Source organism: Cygnus olor, chromosome 8 (assembly GCF_009769625.2).
Source record: "Cygnus olor isolate bCygOlo1 chromosome 8, bCygOlo1.pri.v2, whole genome shotgun sequence".
In the NCBI taxonomy this organism is placed as follows: Eukaryota; Metazoa; Chordata; class Aves; order Anseriformes; family Anatidae; genus Cygnus; species Cygnus olor.
Window position 1 is genome coordinate 13,881,014 of NC_049176.1, and position 24,602 is coordinate 13,905,615.

Consider the following 24,602-nt stretch of genomic DNA (forward strand, 5'->3'; position numbering starts at 1 on the left):
GTAGCTGAAACACCTAGATTGGTGCAAATAATTCAATTCAATAAAAAATGAGGGTACAACTGTAAAAGCAACATGTTGTAAAATGCCAACACATTTACTAAAGCTGTATTAATCAAATGTTCTATTTTTATAGCCCTGACAGTGAATAATCACCACTAATGTTTTACTCATCTAAAATACTTTACCCTGAAGTCTTTAAGCTGCTGAGATGGAAGCTGCTCTTCATAATAGAAGTTCATGACCTTGCGCGGGAAAAATCTTTCACTACACTCACTAAAGTGTAATGCCATTAAAAATGTGTTTAATACATTGATTTCAATTACATGGTAGTTTTATATAAGATAGAGTGTAGTTACATGGTGAAAGAGTTATTTTTTGTAAGTAACTCCACAGAATTGGAAAGATGTTTATATGACAGATGCCTTTATTATTTTCCATTTGATGTTTTTTGTTTGTTTTTAATAACTATTAGAATTCAGGTTTTATTCCCAAGATTATAATTACAGTGGTGTTTTTTTTTAATTTATAATTGTTATTCTTTTTTTTCTTTTTTCTTTTTTCTTTTTTTTTTCTTTTTTTTTTTTTTCCAGTAATATAATTCCTTTCTGGTCAAAAAGTATAATTGCAGCATAACTGTTTCGAAATTTCTGCTTGCACATTACAGAGCTGAATTTAATGTTTTGATCGCTTACAAAATTATTTATGGTAATGATAAGAGGCAAAAAAGGAAAGAAGATCTAAAACTTTTTAAATATAAGAAATTATATTCATACCCTTATTCTCAAATAATAGGAGGAGTAAGAACAACTACACTAAACAGCAGTGATTATCTTCAAACTGAATTGAAAAATATTTAACAGAACAATTAGATTGCTGTTTATCCATTGATTCTGTTTTTAGATTGACAGAAAAGGTATACTGAATCAAGAAACTATCAACAAACGGAGGCTTCCTTTGATATTGAAAAGGTCATCTTACCTACACAGTCCATTGGCTAAAAATTTTTATCAGAAGTGGCCCATCATAGAATTATGATGCCAAAATCAGAGCTGGTTTATTTGTGTGGAAGACCAAATTGAGCCTAAGTTACCATTTATAACAGGGTCAAACAAAAGAAGTTGTAGTAGAAATCTAAAGCCAACTATAATATCCTTTGTCTGGAAAATTTACCAAGATGTTCCTGGAACTGCAGAGTTTTATATTCTAGAAAAAAATGTATTCTGCAGCTTATCCAAAAGGCATCAAGATTTGATGCACTTTGATGTTGCAGTTTTCAATGAGCAGAGAAGAGAGCATTTCATTTTACTAAAAACAAAACAAAACAAAACAATGTATTTGTTGGATTTTATTTTTATTTTTCTGCTGTACAAATACCATCTGGCAGAGTGAAAGCTGAAATCTACTGGAATCTACATCCCTATTTGCTCTTTGTATCGTGTTGAGAGATACAATATTTATCGGGAATAAAAAAGTCTTCTTCAAAAAGTGTCACATCTGTTCAGCTGTCCACCTAATCTTTCACTGGCAGGTTGGCTGTCATCTGCTCTTTTAAGTTTCAGCTCATGAGCCAGATGTTTCCACAGGATAATTTTCAAAGTGAAATCATATTAATTATTTTTCCTGCTTATATTCATTTAAGTTGTGCATCAGGTCACCATAGGTTTTCCAAAATGCCATTGAAGGAAGAGCAACTCAACTTATAAGTATAGAAACATATCACATACACAGAAACAATTGTGAAATGTGGAAATGGACCTAAGCTGACAGGTGAGAGTATGTGTTTCAGCATTTAGTGGGAGAAGAGAGAATGCGAAAGGAATAAGAAGGGAGAAACAAGCAGCATGTTAAAGCAAGCCTGAAGTGCTTTTTACATTTTTTCCTAGTATGTTTTCTTAAAGAGAATGTAGTATAAGAAGGCATTGAAATAATAGTTGTCTTTCTTGAGTGTCTTTTGAAGTTTAGTTATTCATTACTACTACTATTTTTTCTTGACATACCATAAATCACTTTGTCTGTCCACTGATAGACAATACTATATAGACCTGTGTGAGAGCTAGTTTTAGCTAAATGGACACTGCTGCTGGAAACCTTTGCATTTGTGTTTAATGGCTTTTTTTTTTTTTTTTTTTTTTAAAGATTTTGCAAACACTCATTTCACCTGAAAACAGAACCTTTGAATCCTATAACATTTTTATACTGCATCACCTTTGATTTTTTTATATTTATCGATACTTGACTCTTACTACAAACAAACAAACAAACAAATAAACAAACTACTGTCTTTTAGTATCATAAAAGACACCTATTTGTATCTGTAGGTACCTAAATATCTTTGAAAAGCTTCTATCTAGAAAACTTAATTATAAGATTTCCCTTTAAATCTTTAATGGAAAATGTTTCCTCTTAACAATGTGTACAATTTTGCTTGTCTTGTTGGAGCTTTCCTCTTAGCTGCAGATCATAAATCATTGCAAAATTACTGACAGTTTTTATCACTAGCATACTGTGCCATATTCTGGGATTTAATTATATCAGCGTCCAATGGCAATACTATAAAAAGAGGTTTGTCAACATTTTCAGTAAATATCTATTTATTAAAGGTAGATGAAAAAATACGTCAGTAATTTCAAAATTGTACCTGCTTGAACAGACACAAAAGATGACAGGATTTTATTTTACTTGTCCAGGGTATGTTTTCATTTTGCTTATTTATTTCCAGTAGGAATTCAGAACAATACAGCAACTTGTGTGTATTTTTAAAAGTTCCTATAAAAACAAACAAACAAACAATCAAACAAACAAAAACAAAAACAAATACAAAAAAAAAAAACAGAAACAAAAAAAAAAACACAAAACGTCACCACTGGCAGCAAAATAAAATAAAATAAAATAAAATCTGTATTTTTCACTTATTTAACAACTAATCATAGGTATGATAAATGGCTGTTGGATAATGAAGTGTTAAATATACTCAGTGCACATAAAGAAGTGCTCCAGGGTGGGAAGGAAAGTTATCAAAAATAATTACCTGCTAGCAGTGCCTCCTGGGATTACAGTAAGTGAAATGACATCATGAATTTTAGATAAATTTTTTTGCCTTTAAGAGTGTTGTGAAAAATACAGAAGTCTTTACAGTAACATGCATAATACATACCATATTTCTTGCATGTTTGTAGATCAAGATTTTATTTATTTTGGATTTCTCCCTGGTATTTATTAATAGTTGTTGTTGTCATTCTGATGAATTTATATTGATATATACTGTAGGTGTTTCTAGTTTGGGAAATCATTATTTTAATTTAAACTGATTAAAACCCTTTAGGTATTTCTGTTGGTTCAACTTCTCTCAATGAGGCACTAGTTAGAAAAAATAAAAAACAAAAAGGGATTAAATCAGGTAGCAGAGATTGCTTTACTATTAAAATGTCAAATTAATCAGCAAGACTCACAATTTGACTGGTGGAAATGGAACTGATGGTGGTAACTAATTATTAGGTGTTGACAGGCCAGGTAAAATGTTACTTTCAACATTAGTTGTAATAAAAGGAATCATATCTTGGACATTCTTCTCCCACTTCATTCTGCAACACCGAAGTCAATGAAAAGCATTCATATATATGGCTGTTGGCTCAATATAATATCCATCGGGAGCACTCTGACTGACATTGTTTTATACATGGATATCCTCCAAATTCAACTTAACAAGAAAGATATCTCAGCATATTTGGTAGAATCACCTTTTCTACCTTCCTCAATCAATTTGTCTTATGAAAAAGAACACGACTTGCCTCACAGTTATGTGGAGAACTCTTTTTTCTTTCTTCTGAGTATGGGAAAGCTTCTTTCTCTGAACCCTAATTACATTCATGCAAAATATCAAGTCTTTGGCAAGGAAATTATGAGTCAGTATCTTTCTAAACTAACTTACCTTTAATATTCAGAAGAATTCATAGATTTCTCTTCTTGACTTTTTTTTTTTTTCTCTGTCAGCCCAGCTTCCTCTTAGGGATGTTTCCTATGCAAAACAAGCAAACAAACAAATAAACAAACAAAAAAAAACCAAAATTATATTGCCTTATTTGGAACTTACTCATATTCTGAAGATGCAGCCTCCAATACTAGAATTCTGACCCATCTGATCGTATTTTCAGTGCTGTGTTTTATTCTGAATTTATGTTGCAGCTTTCAAAAGCAGAATTCAGCAAAATTCACAACTTTTTATTATAAATGCTGAAATGTTTCATTTTCACCTATATTGGTCTTACAAGTGTTATTTTTAATTTCTTTTGCACTTACATTCACTTGTGAGTCAAAACATTAATTGGCAACACTACTGTACTATAGAGGCTTATTATATTTGAAAGAGCTATCCCATTCAGCTACAGTGTTTCATATGCTAATATAAGGAAAACTAAAACAACTTTTCAAAAAGAATGAATCATTGATAAAGATTTTACAACTAGAGTTTGAAGGCCAGGTTTCATACAGTTTTCTTTTATGGTAGTAATCAGCCTCATAAGGAAGTCTATAAAACTTAGGCAACAAAATGAGAGCACAGATGAATCCAAACCATGATAAATCACCAGGGATCAAATTGCAATGCTTATTTTAGCTGAACCAAACATGTCTGAGCTACTGAAAAATCAAATCAAGTGCTCGTGCATCTCAGGGAAAAAAACAACCAACCAACCAACCAACCAACCAACCAAAAAAACAGCACATCAAATGAAGCCCATAAAAGGTAACTAGACAGAGCAGCATCATATTCTGCTGTCAGAATACCTTTTTGGCTTCATCAAAAAACACATATTTCTTTCTTTCACAGAAAAATATCATCTTAGAAGAGGATGATATGCTATATGAAGAAAAAATCAGTTAATGACAGGACTTCATGTTACACATATTTGGCACAAGAAGCACACAAGAGTCTTCCTGACATGAGTTTGCCTCATAGGAAGAAATACACCAACAGACACTCTGACTTCAGTTCCTAATTCTGGCATTCTGTTTCAGATATAGTCCTGTTTTAGTTTAATCAATTTCCTAAAGTAAAGTGCAAGGACTTGAGATCTTGTTTTGCTCAGCATGAGAGCACTGTGAAAATAAGACAAAAGCATAATCATAGAATCATAAAATGACTTGGGTTGGAAGTGACCTTATAGATCATCTAGCTCCAATCCCCCTGCCATGATCATGAATGCCAGCAACTAGATCAGGGCATGTCGCGTTAAGGGGTGTAGCCGATTATTACAGCAACAGGTACACAGGTTCTTTGGATTGCTGGTGATAGTTACTGTCTGCAAAAGCAAGCTAGCATACATGAAATACACAGGTGCGCAGCCTGGAAATTAATGTGTTAGAAGGCGCAAGGACTCTATAGAGATTTCTAAGTTTCCTCAGAGACACACAGTATAAGCAAGTGTTCATATCTCACCCAAAGGTGTCCCAATGGGGAGGAAGAGAGGCTCAGCCGTCGACTGATCCCAGGAGTCAGGAGGTCCTCAGGATGGTGTATTCCCTTGGGATGGTATCTCCCCTGATGGTGGTATCTTCCATTGACATTCCCTCTCTCTTAGGCCAATTTATATTATTTTCTATCTTTTAGGTGGAGCTTGAGTGACTCTAGTCAAGCATATCTTAGTTATGATTGGTGATTTTCCTAGTTACTTTCACAGGGCATCCACAACTTCTCCGGGAAACCTGCTTCAGAGTCTCACCACCCTCTGAGTAAAGAATTTCCTCCTGATATCTAATCTAAATCTCAATTTATATATATATATATATATATATGTATATATATATATTAGTTTAAAACACTTTCCCTATGTACTATCACTATTTGAGTGTGTAAAAAGTCACTCTCCATCTTTCTTTATGTGGGCCTCCTTCTTAAACTTACCCTGGTGCCTTCGAGTGGCATATTTTCCTTCTGTTGTATCATCTGCACCACTCAGCTTGGTGTCATCTGAAAATGTGTTGAGGGTGCACTCCATCCCATTGTCTTTGCCATTGATAAAGGTATTGAAAAGCACTGGTCCCAAGACAGACCCCTGAAGGACACTACTAGTCACCAGCCTCTACCTGGGCATTGAGCTTTTGACTGCAATACTCTGTGCATGGCCATCCAGCCAATTCCTTATCCACTGAGTGGTCCACCCATCATATCCATATCTCTCCACTTTGGAGATAAGGATGTGTTGTGGTTTAGCCCGGCTGGCAGCCAAACACCACACAGCCGTTCGCTCACCCTCCCCCCTCCCTCTCCGGGATGGGGGAGAGAAACGGGAAAGTGAAGTCTGTGAGTTGAGATAAAGACAGTTTATTAAGACAGGGAAAAGAATAACAATAATAATAATAATAATAATAATAGTATTAATAGTAATAATGTGTACGAAATAAGTGATGCACAATGCAATTGCTCACCACCCGTTGACCGATGCCCAGCCTATCCCCGAGCAGCCGGCCCCCCCCCTCCACCCCGGCTAGCCACCCCTATATACTGTTCAGCATGACGTCAGATGGTATGGAATACCCCTTTGGCCAGTTTGGGTCAGCTGTCCTGGGTCTGTCCCCTCCCAGCTCCTGCTGCATCCCTAGCCTGCTCACTAGCAGGACAGAGCAAGAAGCTGAAAAGTCCTTGGCTTGGTGTAAGCACTGCTCTACAACAATTAAAACATCAGCATGTTATCAGCACTCTTCTCATTCTAATCCAAAACATAGCACCCTGCCAGCTACTAGGAGGAAAATTAACTCTGTCCTACCTGAAACCAGGACAGGATGTCATGTGGAACCATGTCAAAGGCCTTACAGAAGTCCAGGTAGATGACATTGGTTGGTCCTCCTTTGTCAACTGATGCCGTCACTCCACCACAGAAAGCCAATAGAGTTTTGGCATGATTTGCCCTTGCTGTCTGTCTCAGATCACCTTCTTGGTTTGCCTGTGCCTTGATATTGTTTTCAAAAGGATCTGTTCCATGATCGTTTCAGGCATAGGGGTGAGGCTTACTGGTCATCCTTTCTACCTTTTTTTTAAAAATGGGAGTGGACACCCCTTTTTCCAGTCACCAGGGACTTCACCTGACTGCCATGACGTCTCAAATATGATGGAAAGAAGCTTCGCAACTCCATCATCCAATTCACTCAGGACACTGGGCTGCATGGCATTGGGCTTCATAGAATTGTACCTGTTCAATTTCATCAGGTGGCCTCAAACCTGCTCTTCACTTACCATGGGAGAGACTTTTCTCAACCGATCCCTTTCTAGAGGTTCAGGGACTTGAGAAATGTGGGAAGCCTGATGGCCAGTGAAGACAGAGAAAGAAGTTGTTGAGTACTTCAGCCTTCTCCATGTCTGTTGTTACCACTTCTCATTTCTCATCCATCAGAGGGTACACTCTCCTTGGTCTTTCTTTTCTGACCAATGTGCCTATAGAATCCCCTTCATGTTAGCCTTTTCATCTCTTGCCAAGTTCAGTTTCAGCTTAATCAAATTATATTTTCTACATTTTTTCTAATTCCTCTATATTTATAAGTACTAATCTTAGCAGTGCTGTGTTGATAATAACAGTCAAAGATTATCCATGTGGTATTTATACAAAATCAGTATTTCAAAGGAGCCCAGATTTTTGACTGAAGATCACTCCATATAGGATGCCAGGGTTTCAAAAGAAATCAGATTCTCATTTAGGCACCTAAGCAAGAAGCTGCCTTCTAAAAGCGCTCGTCTCTCAGCAGCAAGTACTGATAGTAGACAAATGTTCAAAGAGCTCTATGACCTAAACATGAGCTCATCTCAACATGCTGGATTAGATTTTATCCCGCCTTGAAATCGGTGGGGATTTTGCCACTCAATACAAATAAATCAATCCCACAAAGAGATGGCATCCCTTTAACTGCTTGTGGATGCTGAGCTTTTTAAATGTTTCTAGCTTTGTTACTTTTATCTGAAGGTCCCCTCCCTCTCCCCCCCCCCCCCCCCCCCCCCCCCCCCCCCCCAAGTTTTATGAACAGTTTTCATTATGATTTACTGTACAGAAAAGAAAAAAAAATCCTTATCATTTAGTAAACAATTGGACAAAGGTCCATAGAAAAATATAACTATGTTAAATTCTAGGTTATTTTAGAAAGTCAGTTTGTATGTTAAATTCTACATTATTTTAGAAAGACGGTATTATAAGAATCAAGAGGTTAGCAGTGCCATCATTGTAATGGTGGACAGAAAACCATAACTTCCAAAACAGAACTTCCAAAGGCAAAACAAAAAGGCATATCAATATTTCAGGGTCATAGATGAAATATCAGCTTTACTAGAGTAACGGATCAGAAGTAGACTATTGTTTCCTTGCTATATGCAAGCAACCATAGGTACGGACCCACATACTAGAACAACAAATGTGTCCTTCAGGTTTCTTCCCACCAGAATTGAAGACTACCTAATACATTTCCACTAGGACTTAATTGTTAGAGACCACAAATTTTGGTGACGTTATTTATTTATATTGGGAATCTGTCATATATGTGGCTGTTCTTTTCTTACTGTAAGATTTGAAGGAGTTCTAATGAACCTTACACCTAATTAACAAACCAGTTTCTCCCCCGCTCAAAAGCACTTTCAGTAGGGAAAAAGCCATCTAATGCACTAGACAACTAAACTACTTATGCAAAGCTGTTCTGTGGGCACATGGCATAAATGGATCTGAGCCAGCACCCATAGCTCCATTATAATTGATATTTATTATCCTAGTACATGCTTCTTCAGTCCAGTTTCTAGACCTCTATTTTAAATCTTCAACTTGGGTGTTTTACACAAGGACTAGATTCAGACAAATGGCAATCCTGATGCCCGATTACAAAAGAAATCAATCAGATGTCATAACTGGAAAGGTACGTGAAGCAAGATAAATATAACAGGTACTACAGCACATGGAATTGCTTACAGCAGGGACACAGCTTCACTTTCATCTGTAAATCACTGGGGATTTTCCTTTTTCTACAAAACATAATTCGTTAAGGAGAAAAAATCCTATAGTTATTTAAATGTACCAGCATATTACGGTTTGAGTTTCATTTTTTTAAGATGTTATTAATTACCACTGACAACTTTCTCCCAGAAAAAGAAGTCTGTAGGGAATAGTTCCAGGACAAGAATGTTTCTTCCTACATTTATGGAAAATCAAGTATGTCTCACACTACACAACCACTCCGTACACTGTGAGTTTAAAACCCTCACAATGTAGTTAAGGAATTGTTTTCAAGCTCTGAAAATTACAAGAATGTGTAGTGGATTGAAAATAGTATTTACATTTAAAAATTTGTACAAAAGTATAACGAAATGGTGACAGAAAATACTTGGCATTAAGAAATTGCAGTCAACTGAGAAAAACCTTGTGAAATGCAAATCAAAACCTTGTCTAATGGAAATCATTACTCACATACATAGGTAAAATTAGATTAGGTCTCCTAGTTGTATCCAGTTTGGGCTCAGTCTATCTGAATTTGCTGAGTGCAGCTGTGGGAGATAGATTTTATATTCCCTTAATCCCATTTTCTGTTAACCAGTGGCACAAGCTCCAGAATTATTTTGCAATCAGTGTGCGCCAGCCTGGTCTCAGAATTTCCACAAAGCCCTTCAGTTTATCTCCAGGACCAAAAACCAAAGGGACTGAGGAACCTGGGGTCTTCCTAACAATTTCAGGATACACAGTTGAAAAGTATTGAAGTCACTACCATAAAATATGTTCCAAAAGGCAGGGCTGGGTCTTCTAATTTGTGTTGGAGAAGAAACATTTTGAGGTAAGAGATTGATTGATTGATTGACTGATTTACTGAATGGTTATTTGAAAATTCATGACTTCTATAGCTTTTAAGAAGCTGAGCAAGATATGTGCACAGGTTACTTGAGGGAAAAGTAGATGGTAATTTATATTCTCTGACATAACTGTTTTTTATATGTCAATACTTCAAAATATTAATATAATTCCAAGATCTGATTTAAGTGAAGTCATGATTTTGCCTAAGAAAATTCTTAGGAAACTTAAGGAAACAAAATAAAACTGAAAAAAAAAATAGGCTTTGTTTCTGAGAAAAAGTGATTTGTCTTTGATATGATGAGGCATGATGCTACAGTATTACACTAACAAGTGGAATCACTTCAGACCTGAGTAACAAAAGTGAGAGAGCATTTTGCAGCAACTGTCTATAAGGTGACTTTTAGGCTGATTTTTCTTTTGAACTTGATGAAAGCAATTGTGATAACTTAAGGAGTTAGTTAAGTTTATTATAACTTTTTTACACTTCAGGTATCCGTCCATGCCTGGCTCTAACATAGGACACTTTAGTCAGAAAGAAAAACACATAATTTGAGAACTTCAAGCAATCTTTTGTAACATTTTAAGTTCTCCCCAGTCTGGTAAGTAGCCGACTGTATTAATATATCACGACTTATTAATATAATTTGTTAATCTGCGTGGAAGACAGCATTTTTGCTCTGTCTCAAACATTGTTTGCAGAATTTCCTACCTAGCAACATAGACCTACCTATCTGAATGGCTAGCACATCTCTTCTTGATTGGCTGGTGGCTGAACAGACCAGAATGCATGGGCAGGACAAAAATGTCAGTATGGCACGTGCTAGGCATGTGGTACTGGGGGTCTCCCTGCCTAGTGGCAGTGGTCTTAACCAATCAGAAATAAGAACATCCATAATGTGATTGCAAGCTATCTCTTGCAATCTATAAGACACCTTTGCTTATATTTCAATACTTTTTCTATCACTCCCTCCTTGTCCTGGTTTCAGTTAGGATAGAGTTAATTTTCCTCCTAGTAACTGGTACGGTTCTATGTTTTGGATTAGGATGAGAAGAGTGTTGATAACACCCTGATGTTTTAATTGTTGCAGAGCAGTGCTTTCACTAAGCCAAGGACTTTTCAGCTTCTCACTCTGTCCTGCCAGCGGGCAGGCTAGGGGTGCGGCAGGAGCTGGGAGGGGACAGACCCAGGACAGCTGACCCAAACTGGCCAAAGGGGTATTCCATATCATCTGATGTCATACTAAACAATATATAGGGGTGGCTAGCTGGGGTGGGGGGGCCAGCTGCTCAGGGATAGGCTGGGCATCGGTCAGTGGGTGATGAGCAATTGCATTGTTTATCACTTGTTTCGTACTCACTATTATTATTATTAATTATTATTATTTTCCTGTCTTAATAAACTGTCTTTATCCCAACTCACAGGCTTCACTTTCCCGTTTCTCTCCCCCATCCCGGAGAGGGAGGGGGGAGGGTGAGTGAATGGCTGTGTGGTGTTTGGCTGCCGGCCGAGTTAAACCACAACACCCGTTCTTAGCTTTCACTTCTCTTTTGATATTTTCATACAAAAGTAATAAACTGGTGGACAGCATTTGACCTTCCTTGTGTCTTCATCTCACTATGGGTGACTCATGAATGGCCCGCTGAGCAATTGGAATGGGACAATCTGGTAATTCAGTTCAAGTTGGCACCCTATGTTTCTGAAAGGAATAAAATAAAAAGAGCATAATGATAAAAATTATTATCTTGCCATCTGCAAATCTGAATGACAGAAAAAGTGAAATCCACAACAATGAATAGTTAGGTATCTCATGGTGATATGGTTACTTTAGCCGTAGGCCAAAAGACACAGTGCACTATAAAGGAAAGATACTACCACAATTTAAGAAATATTAAACGAAGCTGTATGACTGGACTGCCTTGACAGCGCACACAGCCTGCCTGTAATAAATATACAGCAGTTGCGAAATTACTAAGGTGTTCAATCAATCATGGACATAAAGAAACCTCTAAATTTCTTCTTTTTGACTTAGCCAGATGGTCCTTCCTGAAAATAGGAAGCAAAACTGGGAGCCGTATGAACTGTAATATTTTTGTCTTGATTCCTTTATATATCATACTGTTAAAAAGGTACTCTTTTTCTTCTATGCAATAAATAGCCTTCAGTCCCCAAATCTGGGTACCTAAGAGGTCTACAAAAATATAGCACAATTTTCCAGAAAAGCAAGAGATTGTGTATACAGTGCTAAATCTAATGTCATTTGAAGAGGACCTGACAGCATTTAGATTTTTCTACTGTAGAGTTAGAACTGATAACCTAGGACAAACACAGAGACCTTGTACCACAAACTAATTCCAGCCTTCAGGTGGTTGAAAGATTTAGATTGTCAGAGCAGACCCCAAAACTTTGGAACTGACTAATAATGGAGCATCCCAGACAAATGAATATGGTACCAAAGGTAGCCTTTATTGTGGATGTTTCTAGTCACTGCTGCAGAGCCTGAGGCATCCACAGAACTAACATGAACTTTGGTTTCACAGTTATTAGGCCTACACAGCATATTTTATTTCTGAAACACCATTTTCCAGTATTTCCTCTACTGAGTCCTGTTTGTAACTTTTGAGGTGTGAGGGGATTTTACATATGTTATCTAATGTAATCCAAAAGGACATTAAAACACTGAAATGACTTCCAAAATCTGTCCCCTCCATTCTATTTAAGCAACCCCATATCCACTGCACTTATTTATTTTCCATGTAAACAACATAAGATGGTGCACCACTGTACTAGCATTTATTACTACTAATGAGACAGAATTTCTACATACCATGAAAATTTTTGTATTTTTTTTCTTTTAAATAGTCATTTAATATTTCATATACTCTAACGTGACCACCACTTATTTCCACAAGTTACTAAGATATTTTTTTTCCATTGGCTTGATTGCACACAAACTACAGTGAAACATAGTTAAGAGGAATTGGGCTGCCTGTAAACTAAGTTTTGTTTGGGGACTGAATATAATCCCTGGTAACTCAGATTTACAAAATAATTTACTATTCTCATCTGGAAGAAGCAAAATACAGAGCAAAAGCTACATTGGATCAACAATATATGACTGATTCATATTTATTTACCGCCCAGATGATTATACGGTGGAGTTAAAAAAAAAGAAGTATGGATTTAAAGTTTTTAAAAATAAATTTACATTTCTTTCCCCTAATGTAACAAATTTCTACTAAATAATTACTTGGATGTTTCACAATAATATAGGATTATTATATTTTGATATGGCTATTATGACTCTTCAGTGACAGAATAAGAAGATATTTTCAGAATAAAATGACTTACTGATAATAAACGACAGTAAGGTTAGAAGCAGTGACCATGTCAAAAAGTTCTACTGCCATCAAAAATAGAAAGAGAGAAAAACAGCAAGGAAGGAAAGAAGGAAGGAAGGAAGGAAGGAAGGAAGGAAGGAAGGAAGAAAAAGAAAGGAAGAAAAAGAAAGAAAGAAAGAAAGAAAGAAAGAAAGAAAGAAAGAAAGAAAGAAAGAAAGAAAGAAAGAAAGAAAGAAAAAGAAAGAAGGAAAGAAGGGAGGGAGTGAGGGAGGGAGGGAGGGAGGAAGGAAGGAAGGAAGGAAGGAAGGAAGGAAGGAAGTTATTTTCATTTGACCTGAAGAGGTCAGGCAGTTGTACTAGATTATCTTTGAAGGTCTCTTCCAACTGATCTGTTCTATTCTAATCTATTAAAGTTGTACAATAATGCTTTATCAGGAAAAAAAAAAAAAAAACATTGTGTGGAATGAAATACATTTCATTTTTTCTATATGTTCACTTTTTCTGTGATCAGTTTGTGGTTTTCCTAATGATAGAATGATTTGTGTTTGAAAGGAATTTAAAGATTATGTAGTTCCACCTTCACTGACAACGGCAGGGACACATTGCATTTGACCATGTTGCTCAAAGCCCCATCCAACCTAGCCTTGAAAACCACCAGGGGTGGAGCACCCACAGCTTCTCTGGGCAACTTATTCCAGTGCTTCTTCACCTTGATAGTAAAGAATGTCTTCCGTATATCTAATGTAAACATATCCTCTCTTACTTTAAAACCATTAGCCCTTGTCCACTAACTGCATTCCCTGATAGTAGGTCTCTCTTCTGCTTTCCTGTAGGCTGCCTTTAGGTACTGGAAGGCCACTGTAAGGTCTCCCTGGAGACTTCTCTTCTCCAGGCTGAAAAACCTCAGCTCCCTCAGCCTGTCTTCATAGGAGAGGCACTCTAGCCCTCTGATCAACCTTGTGAACTCCTCTGAACTTGTTCTAATACTTCCATTTCCTTCTTATATTGGAAGCCCAGAGATGAACAAAGGACTCTAGGTGGGGTCTCACGAGAGCAGAGTAGAGGGGGAGAATCTCCTACCTTGACCTGCTGGTCACACTTCTTTTGATGCAGTTCAGGATACTGTTGGCTTTCTGGGCTTCAAGCGCACATTGCTGGCTTGTGTTCAGTTTCTCACCAACCAACAATATATATATATATATTTTCCCAGTTGTTACCTTCTTTCTCTCAAATATTTGATTATATTTTAAAAAATCTTTTAATATTCTTCAGAAAGATTATACAATAAATAATTAGAAATGATTGTCCTAATCAATGTCAGTAAAATATCCACGCATTCATGGAGCTCCTCTGACAAGAACTAGAGAGATATAATTAACTGCCTAATCATATTCAGATTCTTCATTTTTGCAAGTGTGTTCATTAGAAACAATTTAAACACCTAGAGTTAAAAATAAAACTTTTAGTTCTAGGAACTCCAATAGTAAAACTAGTGGGCCCAGAATAATGACTTTATGAAATTTTAAAAAAAAAAAAAAATAAAATTTACTGCAGTGAGAAAGCAATGCTACAACATATTTTTCAACTAATCTGTGAAGACCATGGTGTGTGCTTCATGATACATCTTTTCTGTTTGGAAATCCTTCACAGAAAAAATCTAACAACAGAGTTGGAAGCAATGGCGCAATTAGAAAAATATAAATTGTTTGCTATCACAGAGATGTGGTGGGATGGATCACACAGCTGGAACACTGGAGTAGAGAACTACAAACTTTTCAGAAGAGATAGGCAGGGAAGGAGAGGTGGGGATGTTGCCCTCTATGTTAAGAAAGGGATAGATTGCAAAGAGCTGTCTCTGAGAAACAGCCATGGACAGGCTGAGCTTGTGAGTAAAATGTTAGGACTGGACCAATGCAGGACACCTTGTGGTCAGGGTCTATTACAGGCTGCTTGATCAAAGGGAGTCTTTCTTGCTTCAATTACAAGAAGCATCACACTTTCACGCTTTCATCCTGATGGAGGACTTCAACCACCTGGATGTCTGCTGGAAAAGCTACACAGCAGGCTTTGAGCAATGCAGGAGACTCCTGGAGTGTATTCAGGATAACTTCCTGGTCCAGGTATTAGACAAACCGACCAGAGGAGAAGCATTATTGGACCTGGTGCTCATCAGTGCAGATGAACTCAATAAACAGGTTAATATTGGAGGCAGTCTGGGGTGCAGTAACAACGCCCTTGTTGACTTTGTGATCTCAAGGAATATGAGCCTGTCAAAGAGCAGAGTCAGGACCCTGAACTTCCGAAGAGTGAACTTCCAGAAGTTTAAAGACCTAGTGGATGACATCCCCTGGACCACTGTCCTTAGGGACAAAGGAGCTGAGCAGAGCTGGCAACTCTTTAAGGATGTTTTTTTCTTAGAGCACAAGAACTCGTGGTGAATGGAGTTAAATCCAGTTGGAGGCCAGTCACTAGTGGAGTCCCCCAGGGCTCAGTATTAGGGCCAGTTCTCTTCAATATCTTTATCGATGATCTGGATGAGGGGATCGAGTGCACCCTCAGTAAGTTTGCAGACGACACCAAGTTAGGTGCATGTGTCAATCTGCTCGAGGGTAGGAAGGCTCTGCAGGATGATATGGATAGGCTGGACTGATGGGCTGAGGCCAGCTGTATGAAGTTGCACTTGGATGTACGCAAGTCGATGGGGCTGGATGGGATCCACCCGAGGGTACTGAGAGAACTGGCAGAGGAGCTGGCCAAGCCGCTTTCCTTCATTTATTGGCAGTCCTGGCTATCAGGAGAGGTCCCAGTCGACTGGTGGCTAGCAAATGTGACGCCCATCTATAAGAAGGGCCGGAGGGTAGACCCGGGGAACTATAGGCCTGTTAGTTTGACCTCAGTGCCAGGGAAGCTCATGGAGCAGATTATCTTGAATGTCGTCATGAGGCACTTGAAGGGCAACCAGGCGATCAGGCCCAGTCAGCATGGGTTTATGAAAGGTAGGTCTTGCTTGATGAACCTGATCTCCTTCTATGACCAAGTGACGCGCCTGGTGGATGAGGGGAAGGCTGTGGATGTGATCTACCTTGACTTCAGTAAGGCTTTTGACACCGTTTCCCACAACATTCTCCTCAAGAAACTGGCTGCTTGCAGCTTGGACTGGCGTACGCTTCGTTGGGTTAAAAACTGGCTGGATGGCCGGGCCCAAAGAGTTGTGGTGAATGGAGTCAAATCCAGTTGGAGGCCGGTTACTAGTGGAGTCCCCCAGAGCTCAGTGCTGGGGCCGGTCCTCTTTAATATCTTTATCGATGACCTGGACGAGGGGATCGAGTGCACCCTCAGTAAGTTTGCAGATGACACCAAGTTAGGTGCGTGTGTCGATCTGCTCGAGGGAAGGAAGGCTCTGCAGGAGGATCTGGATAGGCTGGACCGATGGGCTGAGGCCAACTGTATGAAGTTCAACAAGGCCAAGTGCTGGGTCCTGCACCTGGGGCACAACAACCCCAAGCAGCGCTACAGGCTGGGAGATGAGTGGTTAGGAAGCTGCCTGGCAGAGAAGGACCTGGGAGTATTGGTTGATAGTCGGCTGAATATGAGCCAGCAGTGTGCTCAGGTGGCCGAGAACGCCAACAGCATCCTGGCTTGTATAAGAAGCAGCGTGGCCAGCAGGGCTAAGGAAGTGATTTTCTCCCTGTACTTGGCTCTGGTGAGGCCACACCTTGAGTACTGTGTTCAGTTTTGGGACCCTCACTACAAGAAGGACATGGAGGTGCTCGAGAGAGTCCAGAGAACGGCAACAGAGCTGGTGAGGGGTCTGGAGAACAAGTCTTATGAGGAGCGGCTGAGGGAACTGGGATTGTTTAGCCTGGAGAAGAGAAGGCTCAGGGGAGACCTTATTGCTCTCTATACGTACATTAAAGGAGGAGGTGTGGATTGGTTTATTCTCTCATATGCCCAGTGATAGAACAAGGGGGAATGGGCTCAAGTTGCGCCAGGGGAGGTTTAGGCTGGATATTAGGAAAAAAATCTTTACCAAAAGGGTTTTTAGGCATTGGAATGGGCTGCCCAGGGAAGTGGTTGAGTCACCATCCCTGGAGGTCTTTAAAAGACGTTTAGATGTAGAGCTTAGTGATATGATTTAGTAGATGACTTGTTAGTGTTAGGTCAGAGGCTGGACTAGGTGATCTTGGAGGTCTCTTCCAACCTAGATGATTCTGTGATTCTGTGATTCTGTAACTCTCCATCCTTCCTGCTGTGTAAGAAAGTGAGCAGGGAGAGCAGAAAACTGGGATGGCTGACCAAGGACCTGCAGGTCAGACTGAGGTGCAAGAAGGAAATGCACAGAGAGTGGAAGCAGGGACGCCTGACCTGGGAAGAGTAGAGGGATGCTCCCTGGATGTGCAGGGATGAAATCAGGAAAATCAAGGTACAGATGGAATTGAGCTTGGCAAGGGATGCAAAGAATAACAGGAAGGGTTTCCATAGGCACATTGCTCAGAAAAGAAAGGCCAAGGAGAGTGTTCCCCCTCTGATGGATGAGAAGGGTGAACTGGTAACAACAGACATGGAGAAGGCTGAGGTACTCAACTTCTTTCTCTCAGTCTTCACTAGCAGGCAGGCTTCCCACGTCTCCTCTTTCCCTGAACCTGTAGATGAGGGCTAGGGAGCAAAGTCCCTCCCATAGTAAGCAAAGAGCAGGTTTGAGACCACCTGATGAACCTGAACAGGTACAAGTTTATGAGGCCTGATGTTATGCTTCACTTCTGTGCATATGAAGATCATTGAACAGACTCTCCTGGAAGCAATATCAAGGCCCATGCAGGACACGGAGTTGATCTGAAACAGCCAGCATGGCTTCACCAAGGGCAAATCATGCCAAAACTCTCTATTGGCTTTCTGTGATGGAGTGACAGCATCAGTTGACAAAGGAGGACCAACCAATGTCATCTACCTGGACTTCTGTAAGGCCTTTGACATAGTCCCACGTGACATCCTGATATGGATATGATGGCTGGGCCACACAGTGGATAAGGAACTGGCAGGATGGCCACACACAGAGTGTTGCAGTCAAAAGCTCGATGTCCAGGTAGAGGCCAGTGACTAGTAGTATCCCTCAGGGGTCTGTCTTGGGACCAGTGCTTTTCAATACCTTTATCAATGGCAAAGACAATGGGATGGAGTGCACCCTCAACACATTTTCAGATGACACCAAGCTGAGTGGTGCAGATGATATAACAGAAGGAAAATATGCCATTCAAAGGCACCAGGATAAGTTTGAGAAGTGGGCGCACATGAAACTAATGAGGTTCAACAAGTCCAAGAGAAAGGTGCTACACCTAAGTTGGGGCAATACCAGACATGAGTACCGGCTGAGGTACTTATTGAGAGCAGCCCTGCTGAGAAGGACTTGCAGGTTCTGGTGGATGAAAGGCTTGACATGAGCCAGTAGTATGCAATTACAGTTCAGAATAACAACTGCATCAACAAAGGAGTGGCCAGCAGGTCAAGGGAAGTGATTGTCCCATTCTACTCTGCCCTAGTGAGGCCACACTTGGAGCCCTGCATCCAGGTCTGGGCCCCCAGCACAAGAAGGATGTGGGACTGTTAGAGCCAGAGGGTCCAGAGGAGGGCCATGAAGATGATCAAGGGACTGGAGCATCTCTCCTGTGAAGACAGGCTGAGGGAGTTAGGGTTGTTCAGCCCGGAGAAGAGAAGGCTCTGGTGAGACCTTATTGTGGCTTCCAGTACCTAAGGGGGCCTATAGAAAAGCTGGAGAAGGACTCTTTTTCAGGGAGTGTAGTGATAAGCCAAGGAGTAATGGCTTGTTCTACTCTAAGAGAGGGTAGATTTAGAATAGGTATTTGGAAGCAATTCTTTACTCAGAAGGTGGTGAGGCACTGGAACATGTTGCCCAGAGAAGCTGTGGATGTCTCATCCCTGGAGGTGTTCAAGACCAGTTTGGATGAGGCTCTGAGCAACCTGATCTAGAGGGGTCATCGTGCCAAGGCACGGGGGGTGGGTGGAACTAGGTGATCTTTAAGGTCCCTTCCACTCCAAACAATTTTATGATTCTACGATACTACAATTATATGATCTTGTCACCACGGGGTGTACTTCACAATATGTCTTCTGTTTGGAAAGCCTTCAGAGCAAAAATCTGAGAAGTAGCTAATTGCACAGAAAGCATTCACATCGCTGCTCTTATTCAGGAAGAGTGACTTTCCTGAGCCTTCTATTCTGGTAGCAAATCATGAGCTGTATTTTTCCTAATATAAATCTGAGAAATAATTCTATTATAGCTTATCCTCTTGCTAACCAATTAAGTCTATTAACACAATACAAGTCTTGTATAATTACAATTAAAAGTGTGAACAAAGCTGAGACCACATGTTGGTGCAATGAAATGCATCTCCTTAAAAGTCAAAGTCTAAAACAATGGGATGGGATTTTCTCCTTTAGCTGAGGAAGAGGGAACATGAGACATCCAGGTCCAGAAGCCACAGAAAATGTCAGAATGGCAGAGAACATCATGGGACTTTGTACTGGGTCTGACTTGAATGGAGTTAGCTTTTCCTGCAGCGGCCCAAATAGTGCTGTGCTCTGCACTTGTGGCTAGAACAGCATTGGTATCACACCAGTGTTTTGTCTATTGCTGAGAAGTGCTGGCACAGCATTGACTCCCTCCAACCAACCCCCAGAGCCAGTAGTCTGGGGATGGGCAAGAGGTAGGGAGGAGACATCACCAGGGCAGCTGACCTAAACCAACCAAAAGATTATTCCATACCATATGATGTCACACTTAGCAATAAAAGGTGGGAAAGGGGAAAGGGGAGGAGCGGGGAGGTGTCTGTTATGAAGACATTTATTATTCTGAACAACCACTGCATGTGTTGAGGCCCTGCTTCCTAGGACACGGCTGAACATCGCTCCTTGATAGGAAGTAGAGAATAATTTTTTTCCCTTCTCTTTGTGCTTCTGAATGGCCTTTACTTGGTTGTTGTTGTTTTTTTTTCTCTTTCTTTTCCCTTTAATTAAATTATCCTTATCGCAACCCATGAGCCTTTTTTTTTTAAAAAAAAAAAAAAAACTTTCTTTCGGGCATACTTCCTTCTCCCCCTCTTATTTTGAAGAAGGGGAGTGAAAGAGTGCTTGTGGTGGAATTTAGCTGCCCAGCAGTGTAAAACCACCACAGGCTTTTATCTAAAATTATCACAAACAAATCACTGCCTCATGTTTCCTTTGAATATAATGATGATAACAATTTATATTGTGTTGATTGTACAATATGAAATCAATTGTTAAAAGCAAGTGTAGGTTATGCCAGCAGTAGTTAAGTCTACTTGGAATTCAGATCTTGCTCTGTTTCTCCAATATTCGATCAGGTTACTGCTTCACAAATAACTATCTTTTGCTCCTCAAATTCTTTTTACAACTGCACTTCCCACTTTACCACTGCATTTATAAAGAATGGAGGGCAAATAAGAGTGCTGGTTGCACATAGCCTATTAAACACATCAAAGAATTTTTGAAATCTCTTTAGGTGACTATAGTGGGCATGAGGGTCATTTTAGGCAAATTAGCAAATCAAGCAATCTGAAATTCCTCTGCAAAATAAGTTCTTCAGTTTAGGAATGATCAGAGTCAGATTATCAATTTATTCTTTCCGTTTCTATTTCACTCTTGCAATTACCAGACAATCTAGAAAGATGAACAGGGCTGTGTGTGCTAAAAGTCTTTCACACTGCTGGTTTCTTCTCTCTTTTACATTGAATTTTCATAGTTAATGCAGAATGACTATTCTACGTTTCACTTAGCAAATCAAAACCTGCTTTACTTTGAGTAGGAGTTTAAATAAATAATAAAAAAAACTGTGTTGATGGACCTTTTGATCAATAGTATTGACAATCTGCTTTCAAAATTCATTTTTATACTGTCAAAACAAATCATCTAAGAAAATAACACCATTTATTTCAGTGGAAATGAAAGTCTGTAATAGTATAAATGACATATCTCTAGATTGTTGCATGCCTTAGAAAATAGATCTGCAATAAAGCAAGTCTAATCCTTGAGAATTTACTTGTAGAAAATCCATAATACTGAAATACTGCAATACTGAAAACACTCTATCAAAACCAAACATAAGGCAAGGCCTGTCTAAAGCACACGTAGTAAAGTAAAGTGTATTTTAACAAAAATTACTTCTTTCTGAGTTGCCAGAAGGAAAAGCCTCCAGAGTATTTCTGCTTCTGGGAGGTGCAAACATGTTTTTCTTTAACTGAAAGAGATGAAAATTTTTGTTAAGCTTTTACATTTTTCAGAAACCCTTTATTCATCAATTTTCATCAATGTTATGTTTTGATTTAGAGCTTTGCATTCAACATCTTTTCAATGTCATTCAACATCAATATTTTTGTAAGCAATGGACTTGTTATATGTTTTTGATGATCTCTGCTATTGAAAATACAGACAAAATAGAGAGAATTCCCACTTTTTTTTTTATGGGAAAAGTAATAAACAATCATTTTCTTTTACTTACATCTTCTTTATTTACCATGCATTTTACCCCCTGACTGGATCTGAACTAACAAAAAGATTTGTGGAGAGAAATGGTATCTTCCTTTTTTTTTTTTTTTTTTTTTATATATATATATTTTCAGTATGTCTTCAGGAGTAAAAAACAGAAAAAAGACAACCAACCAACAAACCAAAAATAAAACCACATCTTTCACGATCCACAGCTTTTTAGAACAGAGATGAAAAATTACTTTTTTTTTTTTTTTCCATAGTCCTTTTATATTCCTGGTATATTTTTAAGTTCAAAAGGTTTATATTAATATTTATGTAGATGAGTAGTACATGGTATTTCCTTAATTTGATTAAGCAATTAAGCAAATTAAGTAAGAGACAGAAGATTTTTTTTTTTTTTTTTTTTTTTAGAATTAATTAGTAGTCAAGCAGTTTACCTCCTGAATTCGAAGGTAGTGAGGGATGCATATGAAAATTAAACTGTTGTAATAAATTTGCTGTAGATGGAATGTGTTATCAGATTATCTGTTTTCTTTATCTTAAGGAACAATGCTTACCAATGAGGAAAACATGGGAAAAATCAACTTTTAACATACAGAGTTTGTAAGGGGAAAAAAAAGAACATTGTTCAAATGTAAATTTATTATTCAGTAGAGCAAGCTAAACGTTTTTTTTTTTTTTTTTTTTTTTTTTTTTTTTTTTTTTTTTTTTAACCTAAGAATTTACTTACATACATTATGGTCAGCATAGGTTAACTGTCCAGAACCAGGTCTGATTTAGACTTCAGACATGGCTCTTCTTGTAGTGTGATTGATATGTGTTTTCCACTAGAGATGTATTTTATTAACTGAATTCCATTTCAGCTCAAACTTTTTAAATTGCAGGTCTGGAATAAAAATGGTGTAATGAGGCAGTCAATTGCACTTTCAAATAGGGTACATATATAAATACTACATTATAAAGAAAAAAAAAAAAAAAAGGTTTTGGTTGTTTTTGGTTTGGTTTGGTTTATTTAGCTATTTTTTATTTATTTTTTTAAGTCTTTCAGTGAACTTGTAGCTTTATTGCATCTATATTTATATTCAGCTAGCAAATTGTTTAAAATATATTCCTCTGTTTTGCCAGGAAGTATTTTATTCAGCGATAGAGTGGGTATCTCTTTAGCTTAGTTGCTCATATCCTAAAATGATTTAACTGGTCCTTGGGATGCTTTAAGAGCAAAAGCTTTTGATTAAAGCAGCCAAAAACATTTAATTGCTTCCAAATTCCAAGATCCTAAAATGTCTAAGGTACTAAAACAATGGAAGTTGTTGTGGTCAGTTTTTTTATACCAGCAAGGTCTTTTTTTTTTTTAATAAGCTTGGATTTTCTATGACAGATATATTTTTTTAAATATTATTTTATCTTTTTCACACCTGTAACTCATGCAGATCAATAAGGGACCGGATATAAAGAAATAGGAAATATACTTAGAAAATAGAACCACTATACAATTTAAAATGATTTGAATACAAAAGGCTATTTTTCCCCCACTATATTTTAGCTTAAATTATAAGGGCACAAAGAACAGGAAAGAAATTAAGAAAATTTTAAAAAGTCACATAAAAAAGAGAAGGGTACTGAGTAGAAGGAAAACTTTCTGTTATATATACTGATATTGGGGAGTTCCTTGCTCATAGCTGCAGTGGCAGATGTATTCTAGCTGAATAGCATAACTGCGTAAGAGTAAAAATTTATCATCTGTGTGAAATTATTGAGGAAATAAGTTTCTCTAGACATGTGTGTTTGGTATAACATATTTGCATTAATTTATTTGAAGGACTGGAGATTAGAATACTGCAATAGTGATGGATTGCTTTAATTTAAGACAAATATCAATTGTTTAAAAAGTTCCCAGACAATTTAGGTGGAAAAAATGCCTGCTGCATGTAAAGTACATAGAATAATATAACTGTCCGCTGTTGCTTTTACAATATCCTATAGAAAACTACAATTAAAATAATAGGACTATATAATTCAAGTACCAGAGACTCTAGGGACTAGAAGTATCTGGTTCTTCTATGTTCTTCTATGTATGCTTTCAAATTGTCTGATGTTGGCAAACATGACTATTTCAGATACTTTACATATTTTACATTTCATCTTTATACACCTATAGACCTATAAAATAACTTTTTTTTTTTTAATCCTGTCTCTATGTATGAAATTTTCTAATGAAGCTCTCATACTTATTAATGAGTAGAAATATCTAACCACTGAACAGTTGAGCTTTTACCAAAAATGTTTTATGTACTGTATATTGAAAAAAGTTTTATGTCTTCAATTCCTGAATTCAAAAGAGCACATATTCATACTTTCACTCATACACATAACTGTATGCGTAAATTTGAGCATATGTGTGTGGTGGGAAGATAAAATCATCTACAGAAAGTGTTTAGGATTTAGGATTTCTTTTATATTACTCAGATTATTCAAGTCACTTAAAATTAGTGTTAACTAGAAATCTACAAAGATAGCTATGAAAATAAACACACACAACGTTGTTTAGATTTCTCCTGAGAGCTGTGTTTACAATGACATATTTAATTCACCTTAGGCTTCTTGTGATAAAGCTAGACTGCAGTTTTAGGATGAGAGTTTCTGAGATTATGTCATAACAAAGTCATTATTAGACAGTTTATAAATAAATTCTTCTTTATAATAAATGCTTTACTCGGAGGGTGGTGAGGCACTGGGACAGGTTGCCCAGAGAAGCTGTAGATGCTCCCGGCAGTGTTCATGGCCAGGCTGGATGGGGCTTTTGGGCAACCTGGTCTAGTGGGGGTGTTTCTACCCATGGCAGAGGGGTTGGAAATAGGTGATATTAAAGGTCCTTTCTAACGCAAACCATTCTATGATTCTATGATTTACCATTCTGGAAAGAGTAGCTCT

At 38.0% G+C, this 24,602-nt stretch overlaps 1 long non-coding RNA gene across 1 annotated transcript in view; it reads right to left on the reverse strand.

The window, feature by feature from the left end:
- Positions 1 to 642: 642 nt before the first annotated feature.
- Positions 643 to 24,602, reverse strand: part of LOC121073795 — a 68,415-nt gene continuing 44,455 nt past the window's right edge. The window contains exons 2-3 of the long non-coding RNA XR_005821940.1: positions 3,929 to 4,015; positions 643 to 2,766 (exon numbers count right to left, since the gene is read on the reverse strand). This is a non-coding gene — a long non-coding RNA (uncharacterized LOC121073795). The remainder of the gene's footprint in view (positions 2,767 to 3,928; positions 4,016 to 24,602) is intronic.